This window comes from Cetorhinus maximus, chromosome 20, assembly GCF_964194155.1.
Source record: "Cetorhinus maximus chromosome 20, sCetMax3.hap1.1, whole genome shotgun sequence".
NCBI lineage: Eukaryota > Metazoa > Chordata > Chondrichthyes > Lamniformes > Cetorhinidae > Cetorhinus > Cetorhinus maximus.
The window spans coordinates 88,933,752-88,956,747 of NC_135898.1; positions in this window are offsets into that span (position 1 = coordinate 88,933,752).

The following is a 22,996-nucleotide window of genomic DNA, read 5'->3' on the forward strand; positions in this document are numbered from 1 at the left end:
CAGACAGAGAGGGACCTGTTGCAAACTCTCCCCCAGACAGAGAGGGACCTGCTGCAAACTCTCCCCAGACAGAAAGAGAGGGACCTGCTGCAAACTCTCCCCAGACAGACAGAGAGGGACCTGCCGCAAAATCTCCCCAGACAGAGAGGGACCTGCCGCAAACTCTCCCCAGACAGAGAGTGACCTGCTGCAAACTCTCTCCCAGACAGAGAGGGACCTGCTGCAAACTATGCCCTAGACAGAGAGGGACCTGCTCCAGACTCTCCCCCAGACAGAGAGGGACCTGCTCCAGACTTTCCCCCAGACAGAGAGGGACCTGCTGCAAACGCTCCTCCGGACAGAGAGGGACCTGCTGCAAACTCTCCCCCAGACAGACAGAGATCGACCTGCTGCAAACTCTCCCCCAGACAGAGAGGGAAATGCTGCAAACTCTCCCCCAGACAGAGAGAGACCTGCTGCAAACTCTCCCCAGACAGAGAGACACCTGCTGCATACTCTCTCCCAGACAGAGAGAGACCTGTTGCAAACTCTCCCCCAGACAGAGAGGGACCTGCTGCAAAACTTCCCCCAGACAGACAGAGAGGGACCTGCTGCAAACTCTCCCCCAGACAGAGATGGACCTGCTGCAAACTCTCCACCAGACAGACAGGGAGGGACCTGCTGCAAACTCTTCCCCCAGACAGACAGAGAGGGACCTGCTGCAAACTCTCCCCTAGATAGAGAGGTAGCGACCTGCTGCAAACTCTCCCCCAGGCAGGGATGAACCTGCTGCACACTCTCCCCCAGACAGAGATAGACAAGCTGCAAACTCGCCCCCAGACAAACAGAGAGGGACCTGCTGCAAGCTCTCCACAGACAGAGAGAGACCGGCTGCAAACTCTCCCCCAGACAGACAGAGAGGGACCTGCTGCAAACTCTCCCATAGACAGACAGAGAGGGACCTGCTGCATACTCTCCCCCAGACAGGGAGGGACCTGCTGCTAACTCTCCGCAGACAGAGAGGGACCTGCTGCAAACTCTCCCCCAGACAGAGAGGGACCTGCTGCAAACTCTCCCCCAGACAGAGAGGGACCTGCTGCAAACTCTCCCCCGTACAGAGAGGGACCTGCTGCAAACACTCCCCCACACAGACAGAGATCGACCTGCTGCAAACTCTCCCCCAGACAGAGATGGACCTGCTGCAAACTCTCCCCCAGACAGAGAGGGACCTGCTGCAAACACTCCCCAGACAGAGAGACGCCTGCTGCAAACTCTCTCCCAGACAGAGAGAGAACGGTTGCAAACTCTCCCCCAGACAGAGAGGGACCTCCTGCAAACTCTCCCCCAGACAGAGAGAAACCTGCTGCAAACTCTCCCCAGACAGAGAGAGACCTGTTGCAAACTTTCCCCCAGACAGAGAGGGACCTGCTCCAGACTCTTCCCCCGACAGAGAGGGACATTCTCCAGACTCTTCCCCCAGACAGAGGGAGGGACCTGCTCCAGACTTTTCCCCCAGACAGAGAGGGACCTGCTGCAAACTCTCCCCTAGACAGAGAGGGACCTGCTCCAGACTCTCCCCCAGACAGAGAGGGACCTGCTCCAGACTTTCCCCAGACAGAGAGGGACCTGCTGCAAGCTCACCCCAGACAGAGAGGGACCTGCTCCAAACTCTCCCCCAGACAGAGAGGGACCTGCTCCAAAGTCTCCCCCAGACAGAGAGGGACCTGCTGTAAAATCCCCCCAGGCAGACAGAGTCGTACCTGCTGCAAACTCTCCCAGGCAGATAGGGACCTCTCCTGCAACCATTCCCCCAGACAGACTGAGAGGGACCTGCTGCAAACTCTCCCCAGACAGAGAGGGACCTGCTGCAAACTCTCCCCAGACAGACAGAGGGACCTGCTGCAAACTCTCCCCAGACAGACAGAGAGGGACCTGCTGCAAACTCTCCCCAGACAGGGAGGGACCTGCTGCAAACTCTCCCAGACAGACAGACAGAGACCTGCTGCATACTCTCCCCCAGACAGGGAGGGACCTGCTGCTAACTCTCCCCAGACAGAGAGGGACCTGCTGCAAACTCTCCCCAGACAGAGAGGGTCCTGCTGCAATCTCTCCCCCAGACAGAGAGGGACCTGCTGCAAACTCTCCTCCGGACAGAGAGGGACCTGCGGCAAACTCTCCCCCAGACAGACAGAGATCGACCTGCTGCAAACTCTCCCCCAGACAAAGATGGACCTGCTGCAAACTCTCCCCCAGACAGAGAGAGACCTGCTGCAAACTCTCCCCAGACAGAGAGACACCTGCTGCATACTCTCTCCCAGACAGAGAGGGACCTGCTGCAAACTCTTCCCCAGACAGACGGAGAGGGACCTGCTGCAAACTCTCCCCCAGACAGAGATGGACCTGCTGCAAACTCTCCACCAGACAGACGGAGAGGGACCTGCTGCAAACTCTCCCCTAGATAGAGAGGTAGCGACCTGCTGTAAACTCTCCCCCAGGCAGGGAGGGACCTGCTGCAAACTCACCCCCAGACAGAGAGGGACCTGCTGCAAACTCTCCCCCAGACAAAGAGGGACCTGCTGCAAACTCTCCCCCAGACAGAGAAGGACCTGCTGCCAACTCTCCCCCAGACAAACAGAGAGGGACCTGCTGCAAACTCTCCCCCAGACAGAGAGAGAGGGACGTGCTGCAAACTCTCCCCCAGACAGAGAGGGACCTGCTGCAAACTCTCCCCCAGACAGAGAGGAACCTGCTGCAAACTCTCCCCAGACAGACAGAGAGGGACCTGCTGCAAACTCTCCCCAGTCAGAGAGGGAGCTGCTGCAAACTCTCCCCAGACAGACAGACAGAGACCTGCTGCATACTCTCCCCCAGACAGGGAGGGACCTGCTGCTAACTCTCCCCAGACAGAGAGGGACCTGCTGCTAACTCTCCCCCAGACAGAGAGGGACCTGTTGCAAACTCTCCCCCAGACAGAGAGGGACCTGCTGCAAACTCCCCTGCGGACAGAGAGGGACCTGCTGCAAACTCTCCCTCAGAGAGACAGAGATCGACCTGCTGCAAACTCTACCCCAGACAGAGATGGACCTGCTGCAAACTCTCCCCCAGACAGAGATGGACCTGCTGCAAACTCTCCCCCAGACAGAGAGACACCTGCTGCAAACTCTCCCCCAGACAGAGAGTGACCTGCTGCAAACTCTCCCCCTGACAGAGAGAGACACGCTGCAAACTCGCCCCCAGACAAACAGAGAGGGACCTGCTGCAAACTCTCCCCCAGACAGAGAGGGACCTGCTGCAAACTCTCCCCCAGACAGAGAGGGACCTGCTGCAAACTCTCCCCCAGACAGAGAGAGATATGCTGCAAACTCTCCCCAGACAGAGAGACACCTGCTGCATACTCTCTCCCAGACAGAGAGAGATCTGTTGCAAACTCTCCCCCAGACAGAGAGGGACCTGCTGCAAACTCTTCCCCCAGACAGACAGAGAGGGACCTGCTGCAAACTCTCCCCCAGACAGAGATGGACCTGCTGCAAACTCTCCACCAGACAGACAGGGAGGGACCTGCTGCAAACTCTTCCCCCAGACAGACAGAGAGGGACCTGCTGCAAACTCTCCCCTAGACAGAGAGGTAGCGACCTGCTGCAAACTCTCCCCCAGGCAGAGAGAGAGGGACCTGCTGCAAACTCTCTCATAGACAGAAAGAGAGGGACCTGCTGCATACTCTCCCCCAAAAAGGGAGTGACCAGCTGCTAACTCTCCCCAGACAGAGAGGGACCTGTTGCAAACTCTCCCCCAGACAGAGAGGGACCTGCTACAAACTCTCCCCCAGACAGAGATGGACCTGCTGCAAACTCTCCCCCGTACAGAGAGGGACCTGCTGCAAACTCTCCCCCGTACAGAGACGTACCTGCTGCAAACTCTCCCCAGACAGAGAGGGACCTCCTGCAACCTCTCCCCCAGACAGACAGAGAGGGACCTGCTGCAAACTCTCCCCCAGACAGAGAGGGACCTGCTGCAAACCCTCCCCAGACAGACAGAGATGGACCTGCTGCAAACTCTCCCCAGACAGAGAGGGAGGGACATGCTGCAATCTCTCCCCCAGAAAGGGAGGGACTTGCTTCAAATACTTCCCCCGGACAGACAGAGAGGGACCTGCTGCAAACTCTCCCCCAGACAGGGAGGGATGGACCTGCTGCAAACTCTCCCCAGACAGAGAGGGACCTGCTGCAAACTCTCCCCAGACGTACAGACAGTGACCTGCTGCAAACTCTCCCCCAGACAGGGAGGGACCTGCTGCTAACTCTCCCCAGACAAAGAGGGACCTGCTGCAAACTCTCCCCCAGACAGAGAGGGACCTGCTGCAAACTCTCCCCCAGACTGAGAGGGAGCTGCTGCAAACTCTCCTCCGGACAGAGAGGGACCTGCTGCAAACTCTCCCCCAGACAGACAGAGATCGACCTGCTGCAAACTCTCCCCCAGACAAAGATGGACCTGCTGCAAACTCTCCCCCAGACAGAGAAGGTCCTGCTGCCAACTCTCCACCAGACAAACAGAGAGGGACCTGCTGTAAACTCTCCCCCAGACAGAGAGAGAGGGACCTGATGCAAACTCTCCCCCAGACAGAGAGGGAGCGGCTGCAAACTCTCCCCCAGACAGACAGAGATCGACCTGCTGCAAACTCTCCCCCAGACAAAGATGGACCTGCTGCAAACTCTCCCCCGACAGAGAGAGACCTGCTGCAAACTCTCCCCAGACAGAGACACCTGCTGCATACTCTCTCCCAGACAGAGAGGGAACTGCTGAAAACTCTTCCCCCAGACAGACGGAGAGGGACCTGCTGCAAACTCTCCCCCAGACAGAGATGGACCTGCTGCAAACTCTCCACCAGACAGACGGAGAGGGACCTGCTGCAAACTCTCCCCTAGATAGAGAGGTAGCGACCTGCTGCAAACTCTCCCCCAGGCAGGGAGGGACCTGCTGCAAACTCTCCCCCAGACAGAGAGGGACCTGCTGCAAACTCTCCCCCAGACAAAGAGGGACCTGCTGCAAACTCTCCCCCAGACAGAGAAGGTCCTGCTGCCAACTCTCCCCCAGACAAACAGAGAGGGACCTGCTGCAAACTCTCCCCCAGACAGAGAGAGAGGGACCTGATGCAAACTCTCCCCCAGACAGAGAGGGAGCGGCTGCAAACTCTCCCCCAGACAGAGAGGGACCTGCTGCAAACTCTCCCCAGACAGACAGAGAGGGACCTGCTGCAAACTCTCCCCAGTCAGAGAGGGAGCTGCTGCAAACTCTCCCCAGACAGACAGAAAGAGACCTGCTGCATACTCTCCCCCAGACAGGGAGGGACCTGCTGCTAACTCACCCCAGACAGAGAGGGACCTGCTGCAAACTCTACCCCAGACAGAGAGGGGCCTGCTGCAAACTCTCCCCCGGACAGAGAGGGACCTGCTGCAAACTCTCCTCCGGACAGAGAGGGACCTGCTGCAAACTCTCCCTCAGACAGACAGAGATCGACCTGCTGCAAACTCTACCCCAGACAGAGATGGACCTGCTGCAAACTGTCCCCCAGACAGAGATGGACCTGCTGCAATCTCTCGCCCAGACAGAGAGACACCTGCTGCATACTCTCTCCCAGACAGAGAGAGACCTGTTGCAAACTCTCCCCCAGACAGAGAGGGACCTGCTGCAAACTCTTCCCCCAGACAGACAGAGAGGGAACTGCTGCAAACTCTCCCCCAGACAGAGATGGACCTGCTGCAAACTCTCCACCAGACAGACAGGGAGGGACCTGCTGCAAACTCTTCCCGCAGACAGACAGAGAGGGACCTGCTGCAAACTCTCCCCTAGATAGTGAGGTAGCGACCTGCTGCAAACTCTCCCCCAGGCAGAGAGAGACACGCTGCAAACTCGCCCCCAGACAGACAGAGAGAGACCTGCTGCAAACTCTCCCCCAGACAGACAGAGAGGGACCTGCTGCAAACTCTCCCATAGACAGAAAGAGAGGGACCTGCTGCAAATTCTCCCCAGACAGACAGAGAGGGACCTGCTACAATCTCTCCCCCAGACAGAGAGGGACCTGCTGCCAACTCTCCCCCAGACAGACAGAGAGTGACCTGCTGCAAACTCTCCCCCTGACAGAGAGAGAGGGAACTCCTGCAAACTCTCCCCCAGACAGAGAGGGACCTGCTGCAAACTCTCCCCCAGACAGAAAAGGACCTGCGGACAACTCACCCCCAGACAGACAGAGAGGGACCTGCTGCAAACTCTCCCCCAGACAGAGATGGACCTGCTGCAAACTCTCCACCAGACAGACAGGGAGGGACCTGCTGCAAACTCTTCCCGCAGACAGACAGAGAGGGACCTGCTGCAAACTCTCCCCTAGATAGTGAGGTAGCGACCTGCTGCAAACTCTCCCCCAGGCAGAGAGAGACACGCTGCAAACTCTCCCCCAGACAGAGAGGGACCTGCTGCAAACTCTCCCCCAGACACACATAGAGGGACCTGCTGCAAACTCTTCCCCCAGACAGAGAGGAACCAGCTGCAAAATCTCCCCCAGACATACGGGGAGGGATTTGCAGCAAACCCTTCCCCAGACAGACCGAGGCGACCTGCTGCAAACTCTCCCCCAGACAGAGAGGGACCTGCTGCAAACTCTCCCCCAGACAGTGAGGGACCTGCTGCAATCTCTCCCCAGACAGACAGAGAAGGACCTGCTGCAAACTCTACCCCAGACAGAGAGGGACCTGCTGCAAACTCTCCCCAGACAGACAGAGAGGGACCTGCTGCAAACTCTCCCCAGACAGACAGAGAGGGACCTGCCGCAAAATCTCCCCAGACAGAGAGGGACCTGCCGCAAACTCTCCCCAGACAGAGAGTGACCTGCTGCAAACTCTCTCCCAGACAGAGAGGGACCTGCTGCAAACTCTGCCCTAGACAGAGAGGGACCAGCTCCAGACTCTCCCCCAGACAGAGAGGGACCTGCTCCAGACTTTCCCCCAGATAGAGAGGGACGTGCTGCAAGCTCTCCCCCTGACAGAGAGGGACTTGCTCCAAACTCTCCCCCAGACGGAGAGGGACCTGGTCCAAAGTCTCCCTCAGACAGAGAGTGACCTGCTATAAAATCCCCCCAGGCAGACAGAGACGGACCTGCTGCAAACTCTCCCCAGACAGAGAGAGACCTCCTGCAAACTCTCCCCCAGACAGACAGAGAGGGACCTGCTGCAAACTCTCCCCAGACAGACAGAGAGGGACATGCTGCAAACTATCCCCAGCCAGACAGAGAGGGACCTGCTGCAAACTCTCCCCAGACTGAGAGGGAGGGACCTGCTGCAATCTCTCCCCCAGAATGGGAGGGACCTGCTTCAAATTCTTCCCCCAGACAGACAGAGAGGGACCTGCTGCAAACTCTCCCCCAGACAGGGAGGGAGGGACCTGCTGCAAACTCTCCCCAAACAGACACAGACCTGCTGCATACTCTCCCCCAGACAGGGAGGGACCTGCTGCTAACTCTCCCCAGAAAGAGAGGGACCTGCTGCAAACTCTACCCCAGACAGAGAGGGGCCTGCTGCAAACTCTCCACCAGACAGAGAGGGACCTGCTGCAAACTCTCCCCCAGACAGAGAGGGACCTGCTGCAAACTCTCCCATAGACAGACAGAGAGGGACCTGCTGCAAACTCTCCCCCAGACAGAGAGGGACCTGCTGCAAACTCTCCCCCAGACAGAGAGGGACCTGCTGCAAACTCTCCCCCAGACAGAGAAGGACCTGCTGCCAACTCTCCCCCAGACAATCAGAGAGGGACCTGCTGCAAACTCTCCCCCTGACAGAGAGAGAGGGACCTGCTGCAAACTCTCCCCCAGACAGAGAGGGACCTGCTGCAAACTCTCCCCCAGACAGAGAGGGACCTGCTGCAAACTCTCCCCAGACAGACATAGAGGGACCTGCCGCAAAATCTCCCCAGACAGAGAGGGACCTGCCGCAAACTCTCCCCAGACAGAGAGGGACCTGCTGCAAACTCTCTCCCAGACAGAGAGGGACATGCTGCAAACTCTCCTCCGGACAGAGAGGGACCTGCTGCAAACTCTCCCCCAGACAGACAGAGATCGACCTGCTGCGAACTCTCCCCCAGACAGAGATGGACCTGCTGCAAACTCTCCCCCAGACAGAGAGAGACCTGCTGCAAACTCTCCCCAGACACAGAGACACCTGCTGCATACTCTCTCCCAGACAGAGAGGGACTTGCTGCAAACTCTTCCCCCAGACAGACAGAGAGGTACATGCTGCAAACTCTCCCCCAGACAGAGATGGACCTGCTGCAAACTCTCCACCAGACAGACGGAGAGGGACCTGCTGCAAACTCTCCCCCAGACAGGGAGGGACCTACTGCAAACTCTTCCCCCAGACAGACAGAGAGGGACCTACTGCAAATTCTCCCCTAGATAGAGAGGTAGCGACCTGCTGCAAACTCTCCCCCAGACAGAGAGAGACAAGCTGCAAACCCGCCCCCAGACAAACAGAGAGTGACCTGCTGCAAGCTCTCCACAGACAGAGAGAGACCGGCTGCAAACTCTCCCCCAGACAGACAGAGAGGGACCTGCTGCAAACTCTCCCATAGACAGACAGAGAGGGACCTGCTGCAAACTCTCCCCCAGACAGAGAGGGACCTGCTGCAAACTCTCCCCCAGACAGAGAGGGACCTGCTGCAAACTCTCCCCCAGACAGAGAAGGACCTGCTGCAAACTCTCCCCCAGACAAGCAGAGAGGGACCTGCTGCAAACTCTCCCCCTGACAGAGAGAGAGGGACCTGCTGCAAACTCTCCCCCAGACAGAGAGGGACCTGCTGCAAACTCTCCCCCAGACAGAGAGGGACCTGCTGCAAACTCTCTCCCAGACAGAGATGGACCTGCTGCAAACTCTCCCCTAGACAGAGAGGGAACTGCTCCAGACTGTCCCCCAGACAGAGAGGGACCTGCTCCAGACTTTCCCACAGACAGAGAGGGACCTGCTGTAAGCTCTCCCCCTGACAGAGAGGGATCTGCTCCAAACTCTCCCCCAGATGGAGAGGGACCTGCTCCAAAGTCTCCCCCAGACAGAGAGGGACCTGCTCCAGACTCTCCCCCCGACAAAGAGGGAGGGACCTGTTACAAATTCTCCCCCAGACAGAGAGGGACCTGCTGTAAAATCCCGCCTGGCAGACAGAGACGGACCTGCTGCAAACTCTCCCCAGTCAGAGAGGGACCTCCTGCAAACTCTCCCCCAGACAGACACAGAGTGACCTGCTGCAATCTCTCCCCCAGACAGACAGAGAGGGACCTGCTGCAAACTCTCCCCAGACAGAGAGGGAGGGACCTGCTGCAAACTCTCCCCTGACAGAGAGGGACCTGCTGCAAACTCTCCCCAGACAGACAGAGAGGAACCTGCTGCAAACTCACCCCAGACAGAGAGGGAGGGACCTGCTGCAATCTCTCCCCCAGATAGGGAGGGACCTGCTTCAAATTTGTCCCCCAGATAGACAGAGAGGGACCTGCTGCAAACTCTCCCCCAGACAGAGAGGGAGGGACCTGCTGCAAACTCTCCCCAGACATAGAGGGACCTCCTGCAAACTCTCCCCCAGACAGAGAGGGACCTGCTGCAAACTCTCCCCCAGACAGAGAGAGACCTGCTGCAAACTCTCCCCAGACAGAGAGACACCTGCTGCATACTCTCTCCCAGACAGAGAGAGACATGTTGCAAACTCTCCCCCAGACAGAGAGGGACCTGCTGCAAACTCTTCCCCCAGACAGACAGAGAGGGACCTGCTGCAAACTCTCCCCCAGACAGAGATGGACCTGCTGCAAACTCTCCACCAGACAGAGAGGGAGGGTCCTGCTGCAAACTCTTCCCCCAGGCAGACAGAGAGGGACCTGCTGCAAACTCTCCCCTAGATAGAGAGGTAGCGACCTGCTGCAAACTCTCCCCCAGGCAGGGATGAACCTGCTGCACACTCTCCCCCAGACAGAGAGAGACAAGCTGCAAACTCGCCCCCAGACAAACAGAGAGGGACCTGCTGCAAGCTCTCCACAGACAGAGAGAGACCGGCTGCAAACTCTCCCCCAGACAGACAGAGAGGGACCTGCTGCAAACTCTCCCATAGACAGACAGAGAAGGACCTGCTGCATACTCTACCCCAGACAGGGAGGGAGCTGCTGCAAACTCTCCGCAGACAGAGAGGGAGGGACCTGCTGCAAACTCTCCCCAGACATAGAGGGACCTCCTGCAAACTCTCCCCCAGACAGAGAGGGAACTGCTGCAAACTCTCCCCCAGACAGAGAAGGACCTGCTGCCAACTCACCCCCAGACAGACAGAGAGGGACCTGCTGCAAACTCTCCCCCAGACAGAGAGGGACCTGCTACAAACTCTCCCCCAGACAGAGAGGGACCTGCTGCAAACTCTCCCCCAGACAGAGAGAGACCTGCTGCAAACTCTCCCCAGACAGAGAGACACCTGCTGCATACTCTCTCCCAGACAGAGAGAGACCTGTTGCAAACTCTCCCCCAGACAGAGAGGGACCTGCTGCAAACTCTTCCCCCAGACAGACAGAGAGGGACCTGCTGCAAACTCTCCACCAGACAGAGATGGACATGCTGCAAACTCTCCACCAGACAGACAGGGAGGGTCCTGCTGCAAACTCTTCCCCCAGGCAGACAGAGAGGGACCTGCTGCAAACTCTCCCCTAGATAGAGAGGTAGCGACCTGCTGCAAACTCTCCCCCAGGCAGGGATGAGCCTGCTGCACACTCTCCCCCAGACAGAGAGAGACAAGCTGCAAACTCACCCCCAGACAAACAGAGAGGGACCTGCTGCAAGCTCTCCACAGACAGAGAGAGACCGGCTGCAAACTCTCCCCCAGACAGACAGAGAGGGACCTGCTGCAAACTCTCCCATAGACAGACAGAGAGGGACCTGCTGCATACTCTCCCCCAGACAGCGAGGGACCTGCTGCTAACTCTCCGCAGACAGAGAGGGAGGGACCTGCTGCAAACTCTCCCCCAGACAGAGAGGGACCTGCTGCAAACTCTCCCCCAGACAGAGAGGGACCTGCTGCAAACTCTCCCCCGCACAGAGAGGGACCTGCTGCAAACTCTCCCCCGTACAGAGACGTACCTGCTGCAAACTCACCCCAGACAGAGAGGGACCTCCTTCAACCTCTCCCCCAGACAGAAAGAGAGGGACCTGCTGCAAACTCTCCCCCAGACAGACAGAGAGGGACCTGCTGCAAACTCACCCCAGACAGACAGAGAGGGACCTGCTGCAATCTCTCCCCCAGACAGACAGAGAGGGACCTGCTGCAAACTCTCCCCCAGACAGACAGAGAGGAACCTGCTGCAAACTCTCCCCAGACAGAGAGGGAGGTACCTGCTGCAAACTCTCCCCTGACAGAGAGGGACCTGCTGCAAACTCTCCCCAGACAGGCAGAGAGGAACCTGCTGCAAACTCACCCAGACAGAGAGGGAGGGACCTGCTGCAATCTCTCCCCCAGATAGGGAGGGACCTGCTTCAAATTCTTCCCCCAGATAGACAGAGAGGGACCTGCTGCAAACTCTCCCCCAGACAGAGAGGGAGGGACCTGCTGCAAACTCTCCCCAGACAGACAGACAGAGACCTGCTGCATACTCTCCCCCAGACAGGGAGGGACCTGCTGCTAACTCTCCCCAGACAGAGAGGGACCTGCTGCAAACTCTCCCCCAGACAGAGAGGGACCTGCTGCAAACTCTCCCCCAGACAGAGAGGGACCTGCTGCAAACTCTCCTCCTGACAGAGAGGGACCTGCTGCAAACTCTCCCCCAGACAGACAGAGATCGACCTGCTGCAAACTCTCCGCAGACAGAGAGGGAGGGACATGCTGCAATCTCTCCCCCAGATAGGGAGGGACCTGCTTCAAATTCTTCCCCCAGACAGACAGAGAGGGACCTGCTGCAAACTCTCCCCCAGACAGGGAGGGACGGACCTGCTGCAAACTCTCCCCAGACAGAGAGGGACCTGCTGCTAACTCTCCCCAGACAGACAGACAGAGACCTGCTGCATACTCTCCCCCAGACAGGGAGGGGCCTGCTGCTAACTCTCCCCAGACAGAGAGGGACCTGCTGCAAACTCTACCCCAGACAGAGAGGGAGCTGCTGCAAACTCTCCTCCGGACAGAGAGGGACCTGCTGCAAACTCTCCCCCAGACAAAGATGGACCTGCTGCAAACTTTCCCCCAGACAGAGAGAGACCTACTGCAAACTCTCCCCAGACAGAGAGACACCTGCTGCATACTCTCTCCCAGACAGAGAGGGACCAGCTGCAAACTCTTCCCCCAGACAGACGGAGAGGGACCTGCTGCAAACTCTCCCCCAGACAGAGATGGACCTGCTGCAAACTCTCCACCAGACAGACGGAGAGGGACCTGCTGCAAACTCTCCCCTAGATAGAGAGGTAGCGACCTGCTGCAAACTCTCCCCCAGGCAGGGAGGGACCTGCTGCAAACTCTCCCCCAGACAGAGAGGGACCTGCTGCAAACTCTTACCCAGACAAAGAGGGACCTGCTGCAAACTCTCCCCCAGACAGAGAAGGACCTGCTGCCAACTCTCCCCCAGACAAACAGAGAGGGACCTGCTGCAAACTCTCCCCCAGACAGAGAGAGAGGGACCTGCTGCAAACTCTCCCCCAGACAGAGAGGGACCTGCTGCAAACTCTCCCCCAGACAGAGAGGGACCTGCTGCAAACTCTCCCCAGACAGACAGAGAGGGACCTGCTGCAAACTCTCCCCAGTCAGAGAGGGAGCTGCTGCAAACTCTCCCCAGACAGACAGAGACCTGCTGCATACTATTCCCCAGACAGGGAGGGACCTGCTGCTAACTCTCCCCAGACAGAGAGGGACCTGCTGCAAACTTTCCCCTAGGCAGGGAGGAACCTGCTGCAAACTCTCCCCCAGACAGAAAGAGACAAGCTGCAAACTCACCCCCAGACAAACAGAGAGTGACCTGCTGCAACCTCTCCACAGACAGAGAGAGACCTGCTGCAAACTCTCCCATAGACAGACAGAGAGGGACCTGCTGCAAACACTCCCCCAGACAGAGAAGGACCTGCTGCAAACTCTCCCCCAGACAGAGGGGGACCTGCTGCAAACTCTCCCCCAGACAGAGAAGGACCTGCTGCCAACTCTCCCCCAGACAAACAGAGAGGGACCTGCTGCAAACTCTCCCCCTGACAGAGAGAGAGGGACCTGCTGCAAACTCTCCCCCAGACAGAGAGGGACCTGCTGCAAACTCTCCCCCAGAAAGAGTGGGACCTGCTGCAAACTCTCCCCAGACAGACAGAGAGGGACCTGCCGCAAAATCTCCCCAGACAGAGAGGGACCTGCCGCAAACTCTCCCCAGACAGAGAGGGACCTGCTGCAAACTCTCTCCAGACAGAGAGGGACCTGCTGCAAACTCTCCTCCGGACAGAGAGGGACCTGCTGCAAACTCTCCCCCAGACAGACAGAGATCGACCTGCTGCGAACTCTCCCCAGACAGAGATGGACCTGCTGCAAACTCTCCCCCAGACAGAGAGAGACCTGCTGCAAACTCTCCCCAGACAGAGAGGGACCTGCTGCAAACTCTCCCATAGACAGACAGAGAGGGACCTGCTGCAAACTCTCCCCCAGACAGAGAGGGACCTGCTGCAAACTCTCCCCCAGACAGAGAGGGACCTGCTGCAAACTCTCCCCCAGACAGAGAAGGACCTGCTGCCAACTCTCCCCAGACAAGCAGAGAGGGACCTGCTGCAAACTCTCCCCCTGACAGAGAGAGAGGGACCTGCTGCAAACTCTCCCCCAGACAGAGAGGGACCTGCTGCAAACTCTCCCCCAGACAGAGAGGGACCTGCTCCTGACTCTCTCCCAGACAGAGAGGGACCTGCTGCAAACTCTCCCCTAGACAGAGAGGGACCTGCTCCAGACTCTCCCCCAGACAGAGAGGGACCTGCTCCAGACTTTCCCACAGACAGAGAGGGACCTGCTGCAAGCTCTCCCCCTGACAGAGAGGGACCTGCTCAAACTCTCCCCCAGATGGAGAGGGACCTGCTCCAAAGTCTCCCCCAGACAGAGAGGGACCTGCTCCAGACTCTCCCCCCGACAAAGAGGGAGGGACCTGTTACAAATTCTCCCCCAGACAGAGAGGGACCTGCTGTAAAATCCCCCAGGCAGACAGAGACGGACCTGCTGCAAACTCGTCCCAGTCAGAGAGGGACCTCCTGCAAACTCTCCCCCAGACAGACAGAGAGGGACCTGCTGCAAACTCTCCCCCAGACAGACAGAGAGGGACCTGCTGCAAACTCTCCCCAGACAGACAGAGAGGAACCTGCTGCAAACTCTCCCCAGACAGACAGAGAGGGACCTGCTGCAAACTCTCCCCAGACAGACAGAGAGGAACCTGCTGCAAACTCACCCCAGACAGAGAGGGAGGGACATGCTGCAATCTCTCCCCCAGATAGGGAGGGACCTGCTTCAAATTCTTCCCCCAGATAGACAGAGAGGGACCTGCTGCAAACTCTCCCCCAGACAGAGAGGAAGGGACCTGCTGCAAACTCTACCCAGATATAGAGGGACCTGCTGCAAACTCTCCCCAGACAGACAGACAGAGACCTGCTGCATACTCTCCCCCAGACAGGGAGGGACCTGCTGCTAACTCTCCCCAGACAGAGAGGGACCTGCTGCAAACTCTCCCCAGACAGAGAGGGACCTGCTGCAAACTCTCCTCCGGACAGAGAGGGACCTGCTGCAAACTCTCCCCCAGACAGAGAGAGAGGGACCTCCTGCAAACTCTCCCCCAGACAGAGAGGGACCTGCTGCAAACTCTCCCCCAGACAGAGAAGGACCTGCTGCCAACTCACCCCCAGACAGACAGAGAGGGACCTGCTGCAAACTCTCCCCCAGACAGAGAGGGACCTGCTACAAACTCTCCCCCAGACAGAGAGGGACTGCTGCAAACTCTCCCCCAGACAGAGAGAGACCTGCTGCAAACTCTCCCAGACAGAGAGACACCTGCTGCATACTCTCTCCCAGACAGAGAGAGACATGTTGCAAACTCTCCCCCAGACAGAGAGGGACCTGCTGCAAACTCTTCCCCCAGACAGACAGAGAGGGACCTGCTGCAAACTCTCCCCCAGACAGAGATGGACCTGCTGCAAACTCTCCACCAGACAGGACAGGGAGGGTCCTGCTGCAAACTCTTCCCCCAGGCAGACAGAGAGGGACCTGCTGCAAACTCTCCCGTAGATAGAGAGGTAGCGACCTGCTGCAAACTCTCCCCCAGGCAGGGATGAACCTGCTGCACACTCTCCCCCAGACAGAGAGAGACAAGCTGCAAACTCGCCCCCAGACAAACAGAGAGGGACCTGCTGCAAGCTCTCCACAGACAGAGAGAGACCGGCTGCAAACTCTCCCCCAGACAGAGAGAGAGGGACCTGCTGCAAACTCTCCCATAGACAGACAGAGAGGGACCTGCTGCATACTCTCCCCCAGACAGGGAGGGACCTGCTGCTAACTCTCCCCAGACAGAGAGGGACCTGCTGCAAACTCTCCCCCAGACAGAGAGGGACCTGCTTCAAACTCTCCCCCGTACAGAGAGGGACCTGCTGCAAACTCTCCCCCGTACAGTGACGTACCTGCTGCAAACTCTCCCCAGACAGAGAGGGACCTCCTGCAACCTCTCCCCCAGACAGACAGAGAGGGACCTGCTGCAAACTCTCCCCCAGACAGAGAGGGACCTGCTGCAAACTCTCCCCAGACAGACAGAGAGGGACCTGCTGCAAACTCTCCCCAGACAGACAGAGAGGGACCTGCTGCAAACTCTCCGCAGACAGAGAGGGAGGGACATGCTGCAATCTCTCCCCCAGATAGGGAGGGACCTGCTTCAAATTCTTCCCCCAGACAGACAGAGAGGGACCTGCTGCAAACTCTCCCCCAGACAGGGAGGGACGGACCTGCTGCAAACTCTCCCCCAGACAGAGAGGGACCTGCTGCAAACTCTCCCCAGAGAGACAGACAGAGACCTGCTGCATACTCTCCCACAGACAGGGAGGGACCTGCTGCTAACTCTCCCCAGACAAAGAGGGACCTGCTGCAAACTCTCCCCCAGACAGAGAGGGACCTGCTGCAAACTCTCCCCCAGACAGAGAGGGAGCTGCTGCAAACTCTCCTCCGGACAGAGTGGGACCTGCTGCAACTCTCCCCCAGACAGACAGAGATCGACCTGCTGCAAACTCTCCCCAGACAATGATGGACCTGCTGCAAACTCTCCCCCAGACAGAGAGAGACCTGCTGCAAATTCTCCCCAGACACAGAGACACCTGCTGCATATTCTCTCCCAGACAGAGAGGGACCTGCTGCAAACTCTTCCCCCAGACAGACAGAGAGGTACCTGCTGCAAACTCTCCCCCAGACAGAGATGGACCTGCTGCAAACTCTCCACCAGACAGACGGAGAGGGACCTGCTGCAAACTCTCCCCCAGACAGGGAGGGACCTACTGCAAACTCTTCCCTCAGACAGACAGAGAGGGACCTGCTGCAAATTCTCCCCTAGATAGAGAGGTAGCGACCTGCTGCAAACTCTCCCCCAGACAGAGAGAGACAAGCTGCAAACTCGCCCCCAGACAAACAGAGAGTGACCTGCTGCAAGCTCTCCACAGACAGAGAGAGACCGGCTGCAAACTCTCCCCCAGACAGACAGAGAGGGACCTGCTGCAAACTCTCCCATAGACAGACAGAGAGGGACCTGCTGCAAACTCTCCCCCAGACAGAGAGGGACCTGCTGCAAACTCTCCCCCAGACAGAGAGGGACCTGCTGCAAACTCTCCCCCAGACAGAGAAGGACCTGCTGCCAACTCTCCCCCAGACAAGCAGAGAGGGACCTGCTGTAAACTCTCCCCCAGACAGACAGAGATCGACCTGCTGCAAACTCTCCCCCAGACAGACAGGGACCTCCTGCAAACTCTCCCCAGACAGAGAGACACCTGCTGCATACTCTCTCCCAGACAGAGAGGGACCTGTTGCAAACTCTCTCCCCAGACAGAGAGGGACCTGCTGCAAACTCTTCCCCCAGACAGACAGAGAGGGACCTGCTGCAAACTCTGCCCCAGACAGAGATGGACCTGCTGCAAACTCTCCCATAGACAGACAGAGAGGGACCTGCTGCAAACTCTCCCCCAGACGGAGAGGGACCTGCTGCAAACTCTCCCCCATACAGAGAGGGATCTGCTGCAAACTCTCCCCAAGACAGACAGAGATCGACCTGCTGCAAACTCTCCCCCAGACAGAGATGGACCTGCTGCAAACTCTCCCCCAGACAGAGAGAGACCTTCTGCAAACTTTCCCCAGACAGAGAGACGCCTGCTGCAAACTCTATCCCAGACAAAGAGAGAACGGCTGCAAACTCTTCCCCAGACAGAGAGGGACCTCCTGCAAACTCTCCCCAGACAGAGAGAGACCTGCTGCAAACTCTCCCCTAGACAGAGAGGGACCTGCTCCAGACTCTCCCCCAGACAGAGAGGGAACTGCTCCAGACTTTCCCCAGACAGAGAGGGACCTGCTGCAAGCACTCCCCCAGACAGAGAGGGACCTGCTCCAAACTTTCCCCCAGACGGAGAGGGACCTGCTCCAAAGTCTCCCCCAGACAGAGAGGGACCTGATCCAGACTCTCCCCCAGACAATGAGGAGGGACCTGCTACAAATTCTCCCCCAGATAGAGAGGGACCTGCTGTAAACTCCCCCCAGGCAGACAGTGACGGACCTGCTGCAAACTCTCCCCAGACAGAGTGGGACCTGCTGTAAACTCTCCCCAGACAGACAGAGAGGGACCTGCTGCAAACTCTCCCCCAGACAGAGAGGGATCTGCTGCAAACTCTCCCCCAGACAGACAGAGAGGGACCTGTTGCAAACTCTCCCCCAGACAGAGAGGGACCTGCTGCAAACTCTCCCCAGACAGACAGAGATGGACCTGCTGCAAACTCTCCCCAGACAGACAGAGAGGGACCTGACGCAAAATCTCCCCAGACAGAGAGGGACCTGCCGCAAACTCTCCCCAGACAGAGAGGGACCTGCTGCAAAATCTGCCCTAGACAGAGAGGGACCTGCTCCAGACTCTCCCCCAGACAGAGAGGTACCTGCTCCAGACTTTCCCCCAGACAGAGAGGGACCTGCTGCAAGCTCTCCCCCTGACAGAGAGGGACTTGCTCCAAACTCTCCCCAGACGGAGAAGGACCTGCTCCAAAGTCTCCCCCAGACATAGAGTGACCTGCTATAAAATCACCCCTGGCAGACAGAGACGGACCTGCTGCAAACTCTCCCCAGACAGAGAGGGACCTCCTGCAAACTCTCCCCCAGACAGACAGAGAGGGATCTGCTGCAAACTCTCCCCCAGACAGACAGAGAGGGACCTGCTGCAAACTCTCCCCAGACAGACAGAGAGGGACCTGCTGCAAACTCTCCCCAGACAGACAGAGAGGGACCTGCTGCATACTATCCCCAGACAGAGAGGGAGGGACCTGCTGCAATCTCTCCGCCAGATAGGGAGGGACCTGCTTCAAATTCTTCCCCCAGACAGACAGAGAGGGACCTGCTGCAAACTCTCCCCCGACAGGGAGGGAGGGACCTGCTGCAAACTCTCCCCAAACAGACAGAGACCTGCTGCATACTCTCCCCCAGACAGGGAGGGACCTGCTGCAAACTCTCCCCCAGACAGAGAGGGACCTGCTGCAAACTCTCCTCCGGACAGAGAGGGACCTGCTGCTAACTCTCCCCCAGACAGACAGAGATCGACCTGCTGCAAACTCTCCCCCAGACAGAGATGAACCTGCTGCAAACTCTCCCCCAGACAGAGAGAGACCAGCTGCAAACTCTCCCCAGACACAGAGACACCTGCTGCATATTCTCTCCCAGACAGAGAGGGACCTGCTGCAAACTCTTCCCCCAGACAGACAGAGAGGTACCTGCTGCAAACTCTCCCCCAGACAGAGATGGACCTGCTGCAAACTCTTCCCCCAGTCAGACGGAGAGGGACCTGCTGCAAACTCTCCCCCAGACAGGGAGGGACCTACTGCAAACTCTTCCCTCAGACAGACAGAGAGGGACCTGCTGCAAATTCTCCCCTAGATAGAGAGGTAGCGACCTGCTGCAAACTCTCCCCCAGACAGAGAGAGACAAGCTGCAAACTCGCCCCCAGACAAACAGAGAGTGACCTGCTGCAAGCTCTCCACAGACAGAGAGAGACCGGCTGCAAACTCTCCCCCAGACAGACAGAGAGGGACCTGCTGCAAACTCTCCCATAGACAGACAGAGAGGGACCTGCTGCAAACTCTCCCCCAGACAGAGAGGGACCTGCTGCAAACTCTCCCCCAGACAGAGAGGGACCTGCTGCAAACTCTCCCCCAGACAGAGAAGGACCTGCTGCCAACTCTCCCCCAGACAAGCAGAGAGGGACCTGCTGTAAACTCTCCCCCAGACAGACAGAGATCGACCTGCTGCAAACTCTCCCCCAGACAGAGAGGGACCTCCTGCAAACTCTCCCCAGACAGAGAGACACCTGCTGCATACTCTCTCCCAGACAGAGAGAGACCTGTTGCAAACTCTCCCCCAGACAGAGAGGGACCTGCTGCAAACTCTTCCCCCAGACAGACAGAGAGGGACCTGCTGCAAACTCTGCCCCAGACAGATATGGACCTGCTGCAAACTCTCCCATAGACAGACAGAGAGGGACCTGCTGCAAACTCTCCCCCAGACGGAGAGGGACCTGCTGCAAACTCTCCCCCATACAGAGAGGGATCTGCTGCAAACTCTCCCCAAGACAGACAGAAATCGACCTGCTGCAAACTCTCCCCCAGACAGAGATGGACCTGCTGCAAACTCTCCCCCAGACAGAGAGAGACCTTCTGCAAACTTTCCCCAGACAGAGAGACGCCTGCTGCAAACTCTATCCCAGACAAAGAGAGAATGGCTGCAAACTCTTCCCCAGACAGAGAGGGACCTCCTGCAAACTCTCCCCCAGACAGAGAGGGACCTGCTGCAAACTCTCCCCAGACAGAGAGAGACCTGCTGCAACTTCTCCCCTAGACAGAGAGGGACCTGCTCCAGACTCTCCCCCAGACAGAGAGGGAACTGCTCCAGACTTTCCCCCAGACAGAGAGGGACCTGCTGCAAGCACTCCCCCAGACAGAGAGGGACCTGCTCCAAACTCTCCCCCAGACGGAGAGGGACCTGCTCCAAAGTCTCCCCCAGACAGAGAGGGACCTTATCCAGACTCTCCCCCAGACAATGAGGAGGGACCTGCTACAAATTCTCCCCCAGACAGAGAGGGACCTGCTGTAAACTCCCCCCAGGCAGACAGTGACGGACCTGCTGCAAACTCTCCCCAGACAGAGTGGGACCTGCTGTAAACTCTCCCCAGACAGACAGAGAGGGACCTGCTGCAAACTCTCCCCCAGACAGAGAGGGACCTGCTGCAAACTCTCCCCCAGACAGACAGAGAGGGACCTGTTGCAAACTCTCCCCCAGACAGAGAGGGACCTGCTGCAAACTCTCCCCAGACAGACAGAGAGGGACCTGCTGCAAACTCTCCCCAGACAGACAGAGAGGGACCTGACGCAAAATCTCCCCAGACAGAGAGGGACCTGCCGCAAACTCTCCCCAGACAGAGAGGGACCTGCTGCAAACTCTGCCCTAGACAGAGAGGGACCTGCTCCAGACTCTCCCCCAGACAGAGAGGGACCTGCTCCAGACTTTCCCCCAGACAGAGAGGGACCTGCTGCAAGCTCTCCCCATGACAGAGAGGGACTTGCTCCAAACTCTCCCCAGACGGAGAAGGACCTGCTCCAAAGTCTCCCCCAGACATAGAGTGACCTGCTATAAAATCCCCCCTGGCAGACAGAGACGGACCTGCTGCAAACTCTCCCCAGACAGAGAGGGACCTCCTGCAAACTCTCCCCCAGACAGACAGAGAGGGACCTGCTGCAAACTCTCCCCCAGACAGACAGAGAGGGACCTGCTGCAAACTCTCCCCAGACAGACAGAGAGGGACCTGCTGCAAACTCTCCCCAGACAGACAGAGAGGGACCTGCTGCATACTATCCCCAGACAGAGAGGGAGGGACCTGCTGCATTCTCTCCGCCAGATAGGGAGGGACCTGCTTCAAATTCTTCCCCCAGACAGACAGAGAGGGACCTGCTGCAAACTCTCCCCCGACAGGGAGGGAGGGACCTGCTGCAAACTCTCCCCAAACAGACAGAGACCTGCTGCATACTCTCCCCCAGACAGGGACGGACCTGCTGCTAACTTTCCCCAGACAGAGAGGGACCTTTTGCAAACTCTCCCCCAGACAGAGAAGGGCCTGCTGCAAACTCTCCCCCAGACAGAGAGGGACCTGCTGCAAACTCTCCCCCAGACAGAGAGGGACCTGCTGCAAACTCTCCTCCGGACAGAGAGGGACCTGCTGCTAACTCTCCCCCAGACAGACAGAGATCGACCTGCTGCAAACTCTCCCCCAGACAGAGATGAACCTGCTGCAAACTCTCCCCCAGACAGAGAGAGACCAGCTGCAAACTCTCCCCAGACAGAGAGGGACCTGCTGCATACTCTCTCCCAGACAGAGAGGGACCTGCTGCAAACTCTCCCCCAGACAGAGATGGACCTGCTGCAAACTCTCCACCAGACAGACGGAGAGGGACCTGCTGCAAACTCTCCCCCAGACAGGGAGGGACCTACTGCAAACTCTTCCCCCAGACAGACAGAGAGGGACCTGCTGCAAATTCTCCCCTAGATAGAGAGGTAGCGACCTGCTGCAAACTCTCCCCCAGACAGAGAGAGACAAGCTGCAAACTCGCCCCCAGACAAACAGAGAGTGACCTGCTGCAAGCTCTCCACAGACAGAGAGACACCGGCTGCAAACTCTCCCCAAAACAGACAGACAGAGAGGGACCTGCTGCAAACTCTCCCATAGACAAACAGAGAAGGACCTGCTGCAAACTCTCCCCCAGACAGAGAGGGACCTGCTGCAAACTCTCCCCCAGACAGAGAGAGACCTGCTGCAAACTCTCCCCCAGACAGAGAAGGACCTGCTGCCAACTCTCCCCCAGACAAGCAGAGAGGGACCTGCTGCAAACTCTCCCCCTGACAGAGAGAGAGGGACCTGCTGCAAACTCTCCCGCAGACAGAGAGGGACCTGCTGCAAACTCTCCCCAGACAGACAGAGAGGGACCTGCCGCAAAATCTCCCCAGACAGAGAGGGACCTGCCGCAAACTCTCCCCAGACAGAGAGGGACCTGCTGCAAACTCTCTCCCAGACAGAGAGGGATCTGCTGCAAACTCTCCCCTAGACAGAGAGGGACCTGCTCCAGACTCTCCCCCAGACAGAGAGGGACCTGCTCCAGACTTTCCCACAGACAGAGAGGGACCTGCTGCAAGCTCTCCCCCTGACAGAGAGGGACCTGCTCCAAACTCTCCCCCAGATGGAGAGGGACCTGCTCCAAAGTCTCCCCCAGACAGAGAGGGACCTGCTCCAGACTCTCCCCCCGACAAAGAGGGAGGGACCTGTTACAAATTCTCCCCCAGACAGAGAGGGACCTGCTGTAAAATCCCCCCAGGCAGACAGAGACGGACCTGCTGCAAACTCTCCCCAGTCAGAGAGGGACCTCCTGCAAACTCTCCCCCAGACAGACAGAGAGGGACCTGCTGCAAACTCTCCCCCAGACAGACAGAGAGGGACCTGCTGCAAACTCTCCCCCAGACAGACAGAGAGGAACCTGCTGCAAACTCTCCCCAGACAGAGAGGGAGGGACCTGCTGCAAACTCTCCCCAGACAGAGAGGGACCTGCTGCAAACTCTCCCCAGACTGACAGAGAGGAACCTGCTGCAAACTCTCCCCAGACAGAAAGGGAGGGACTGGCTGCAATCTCTCCCCCAGATAGGGAGGGACCTGCTTCAAATTCTTCCCCCAGATAGACAGAGAGGGACCTGCTGCAAACTCTCC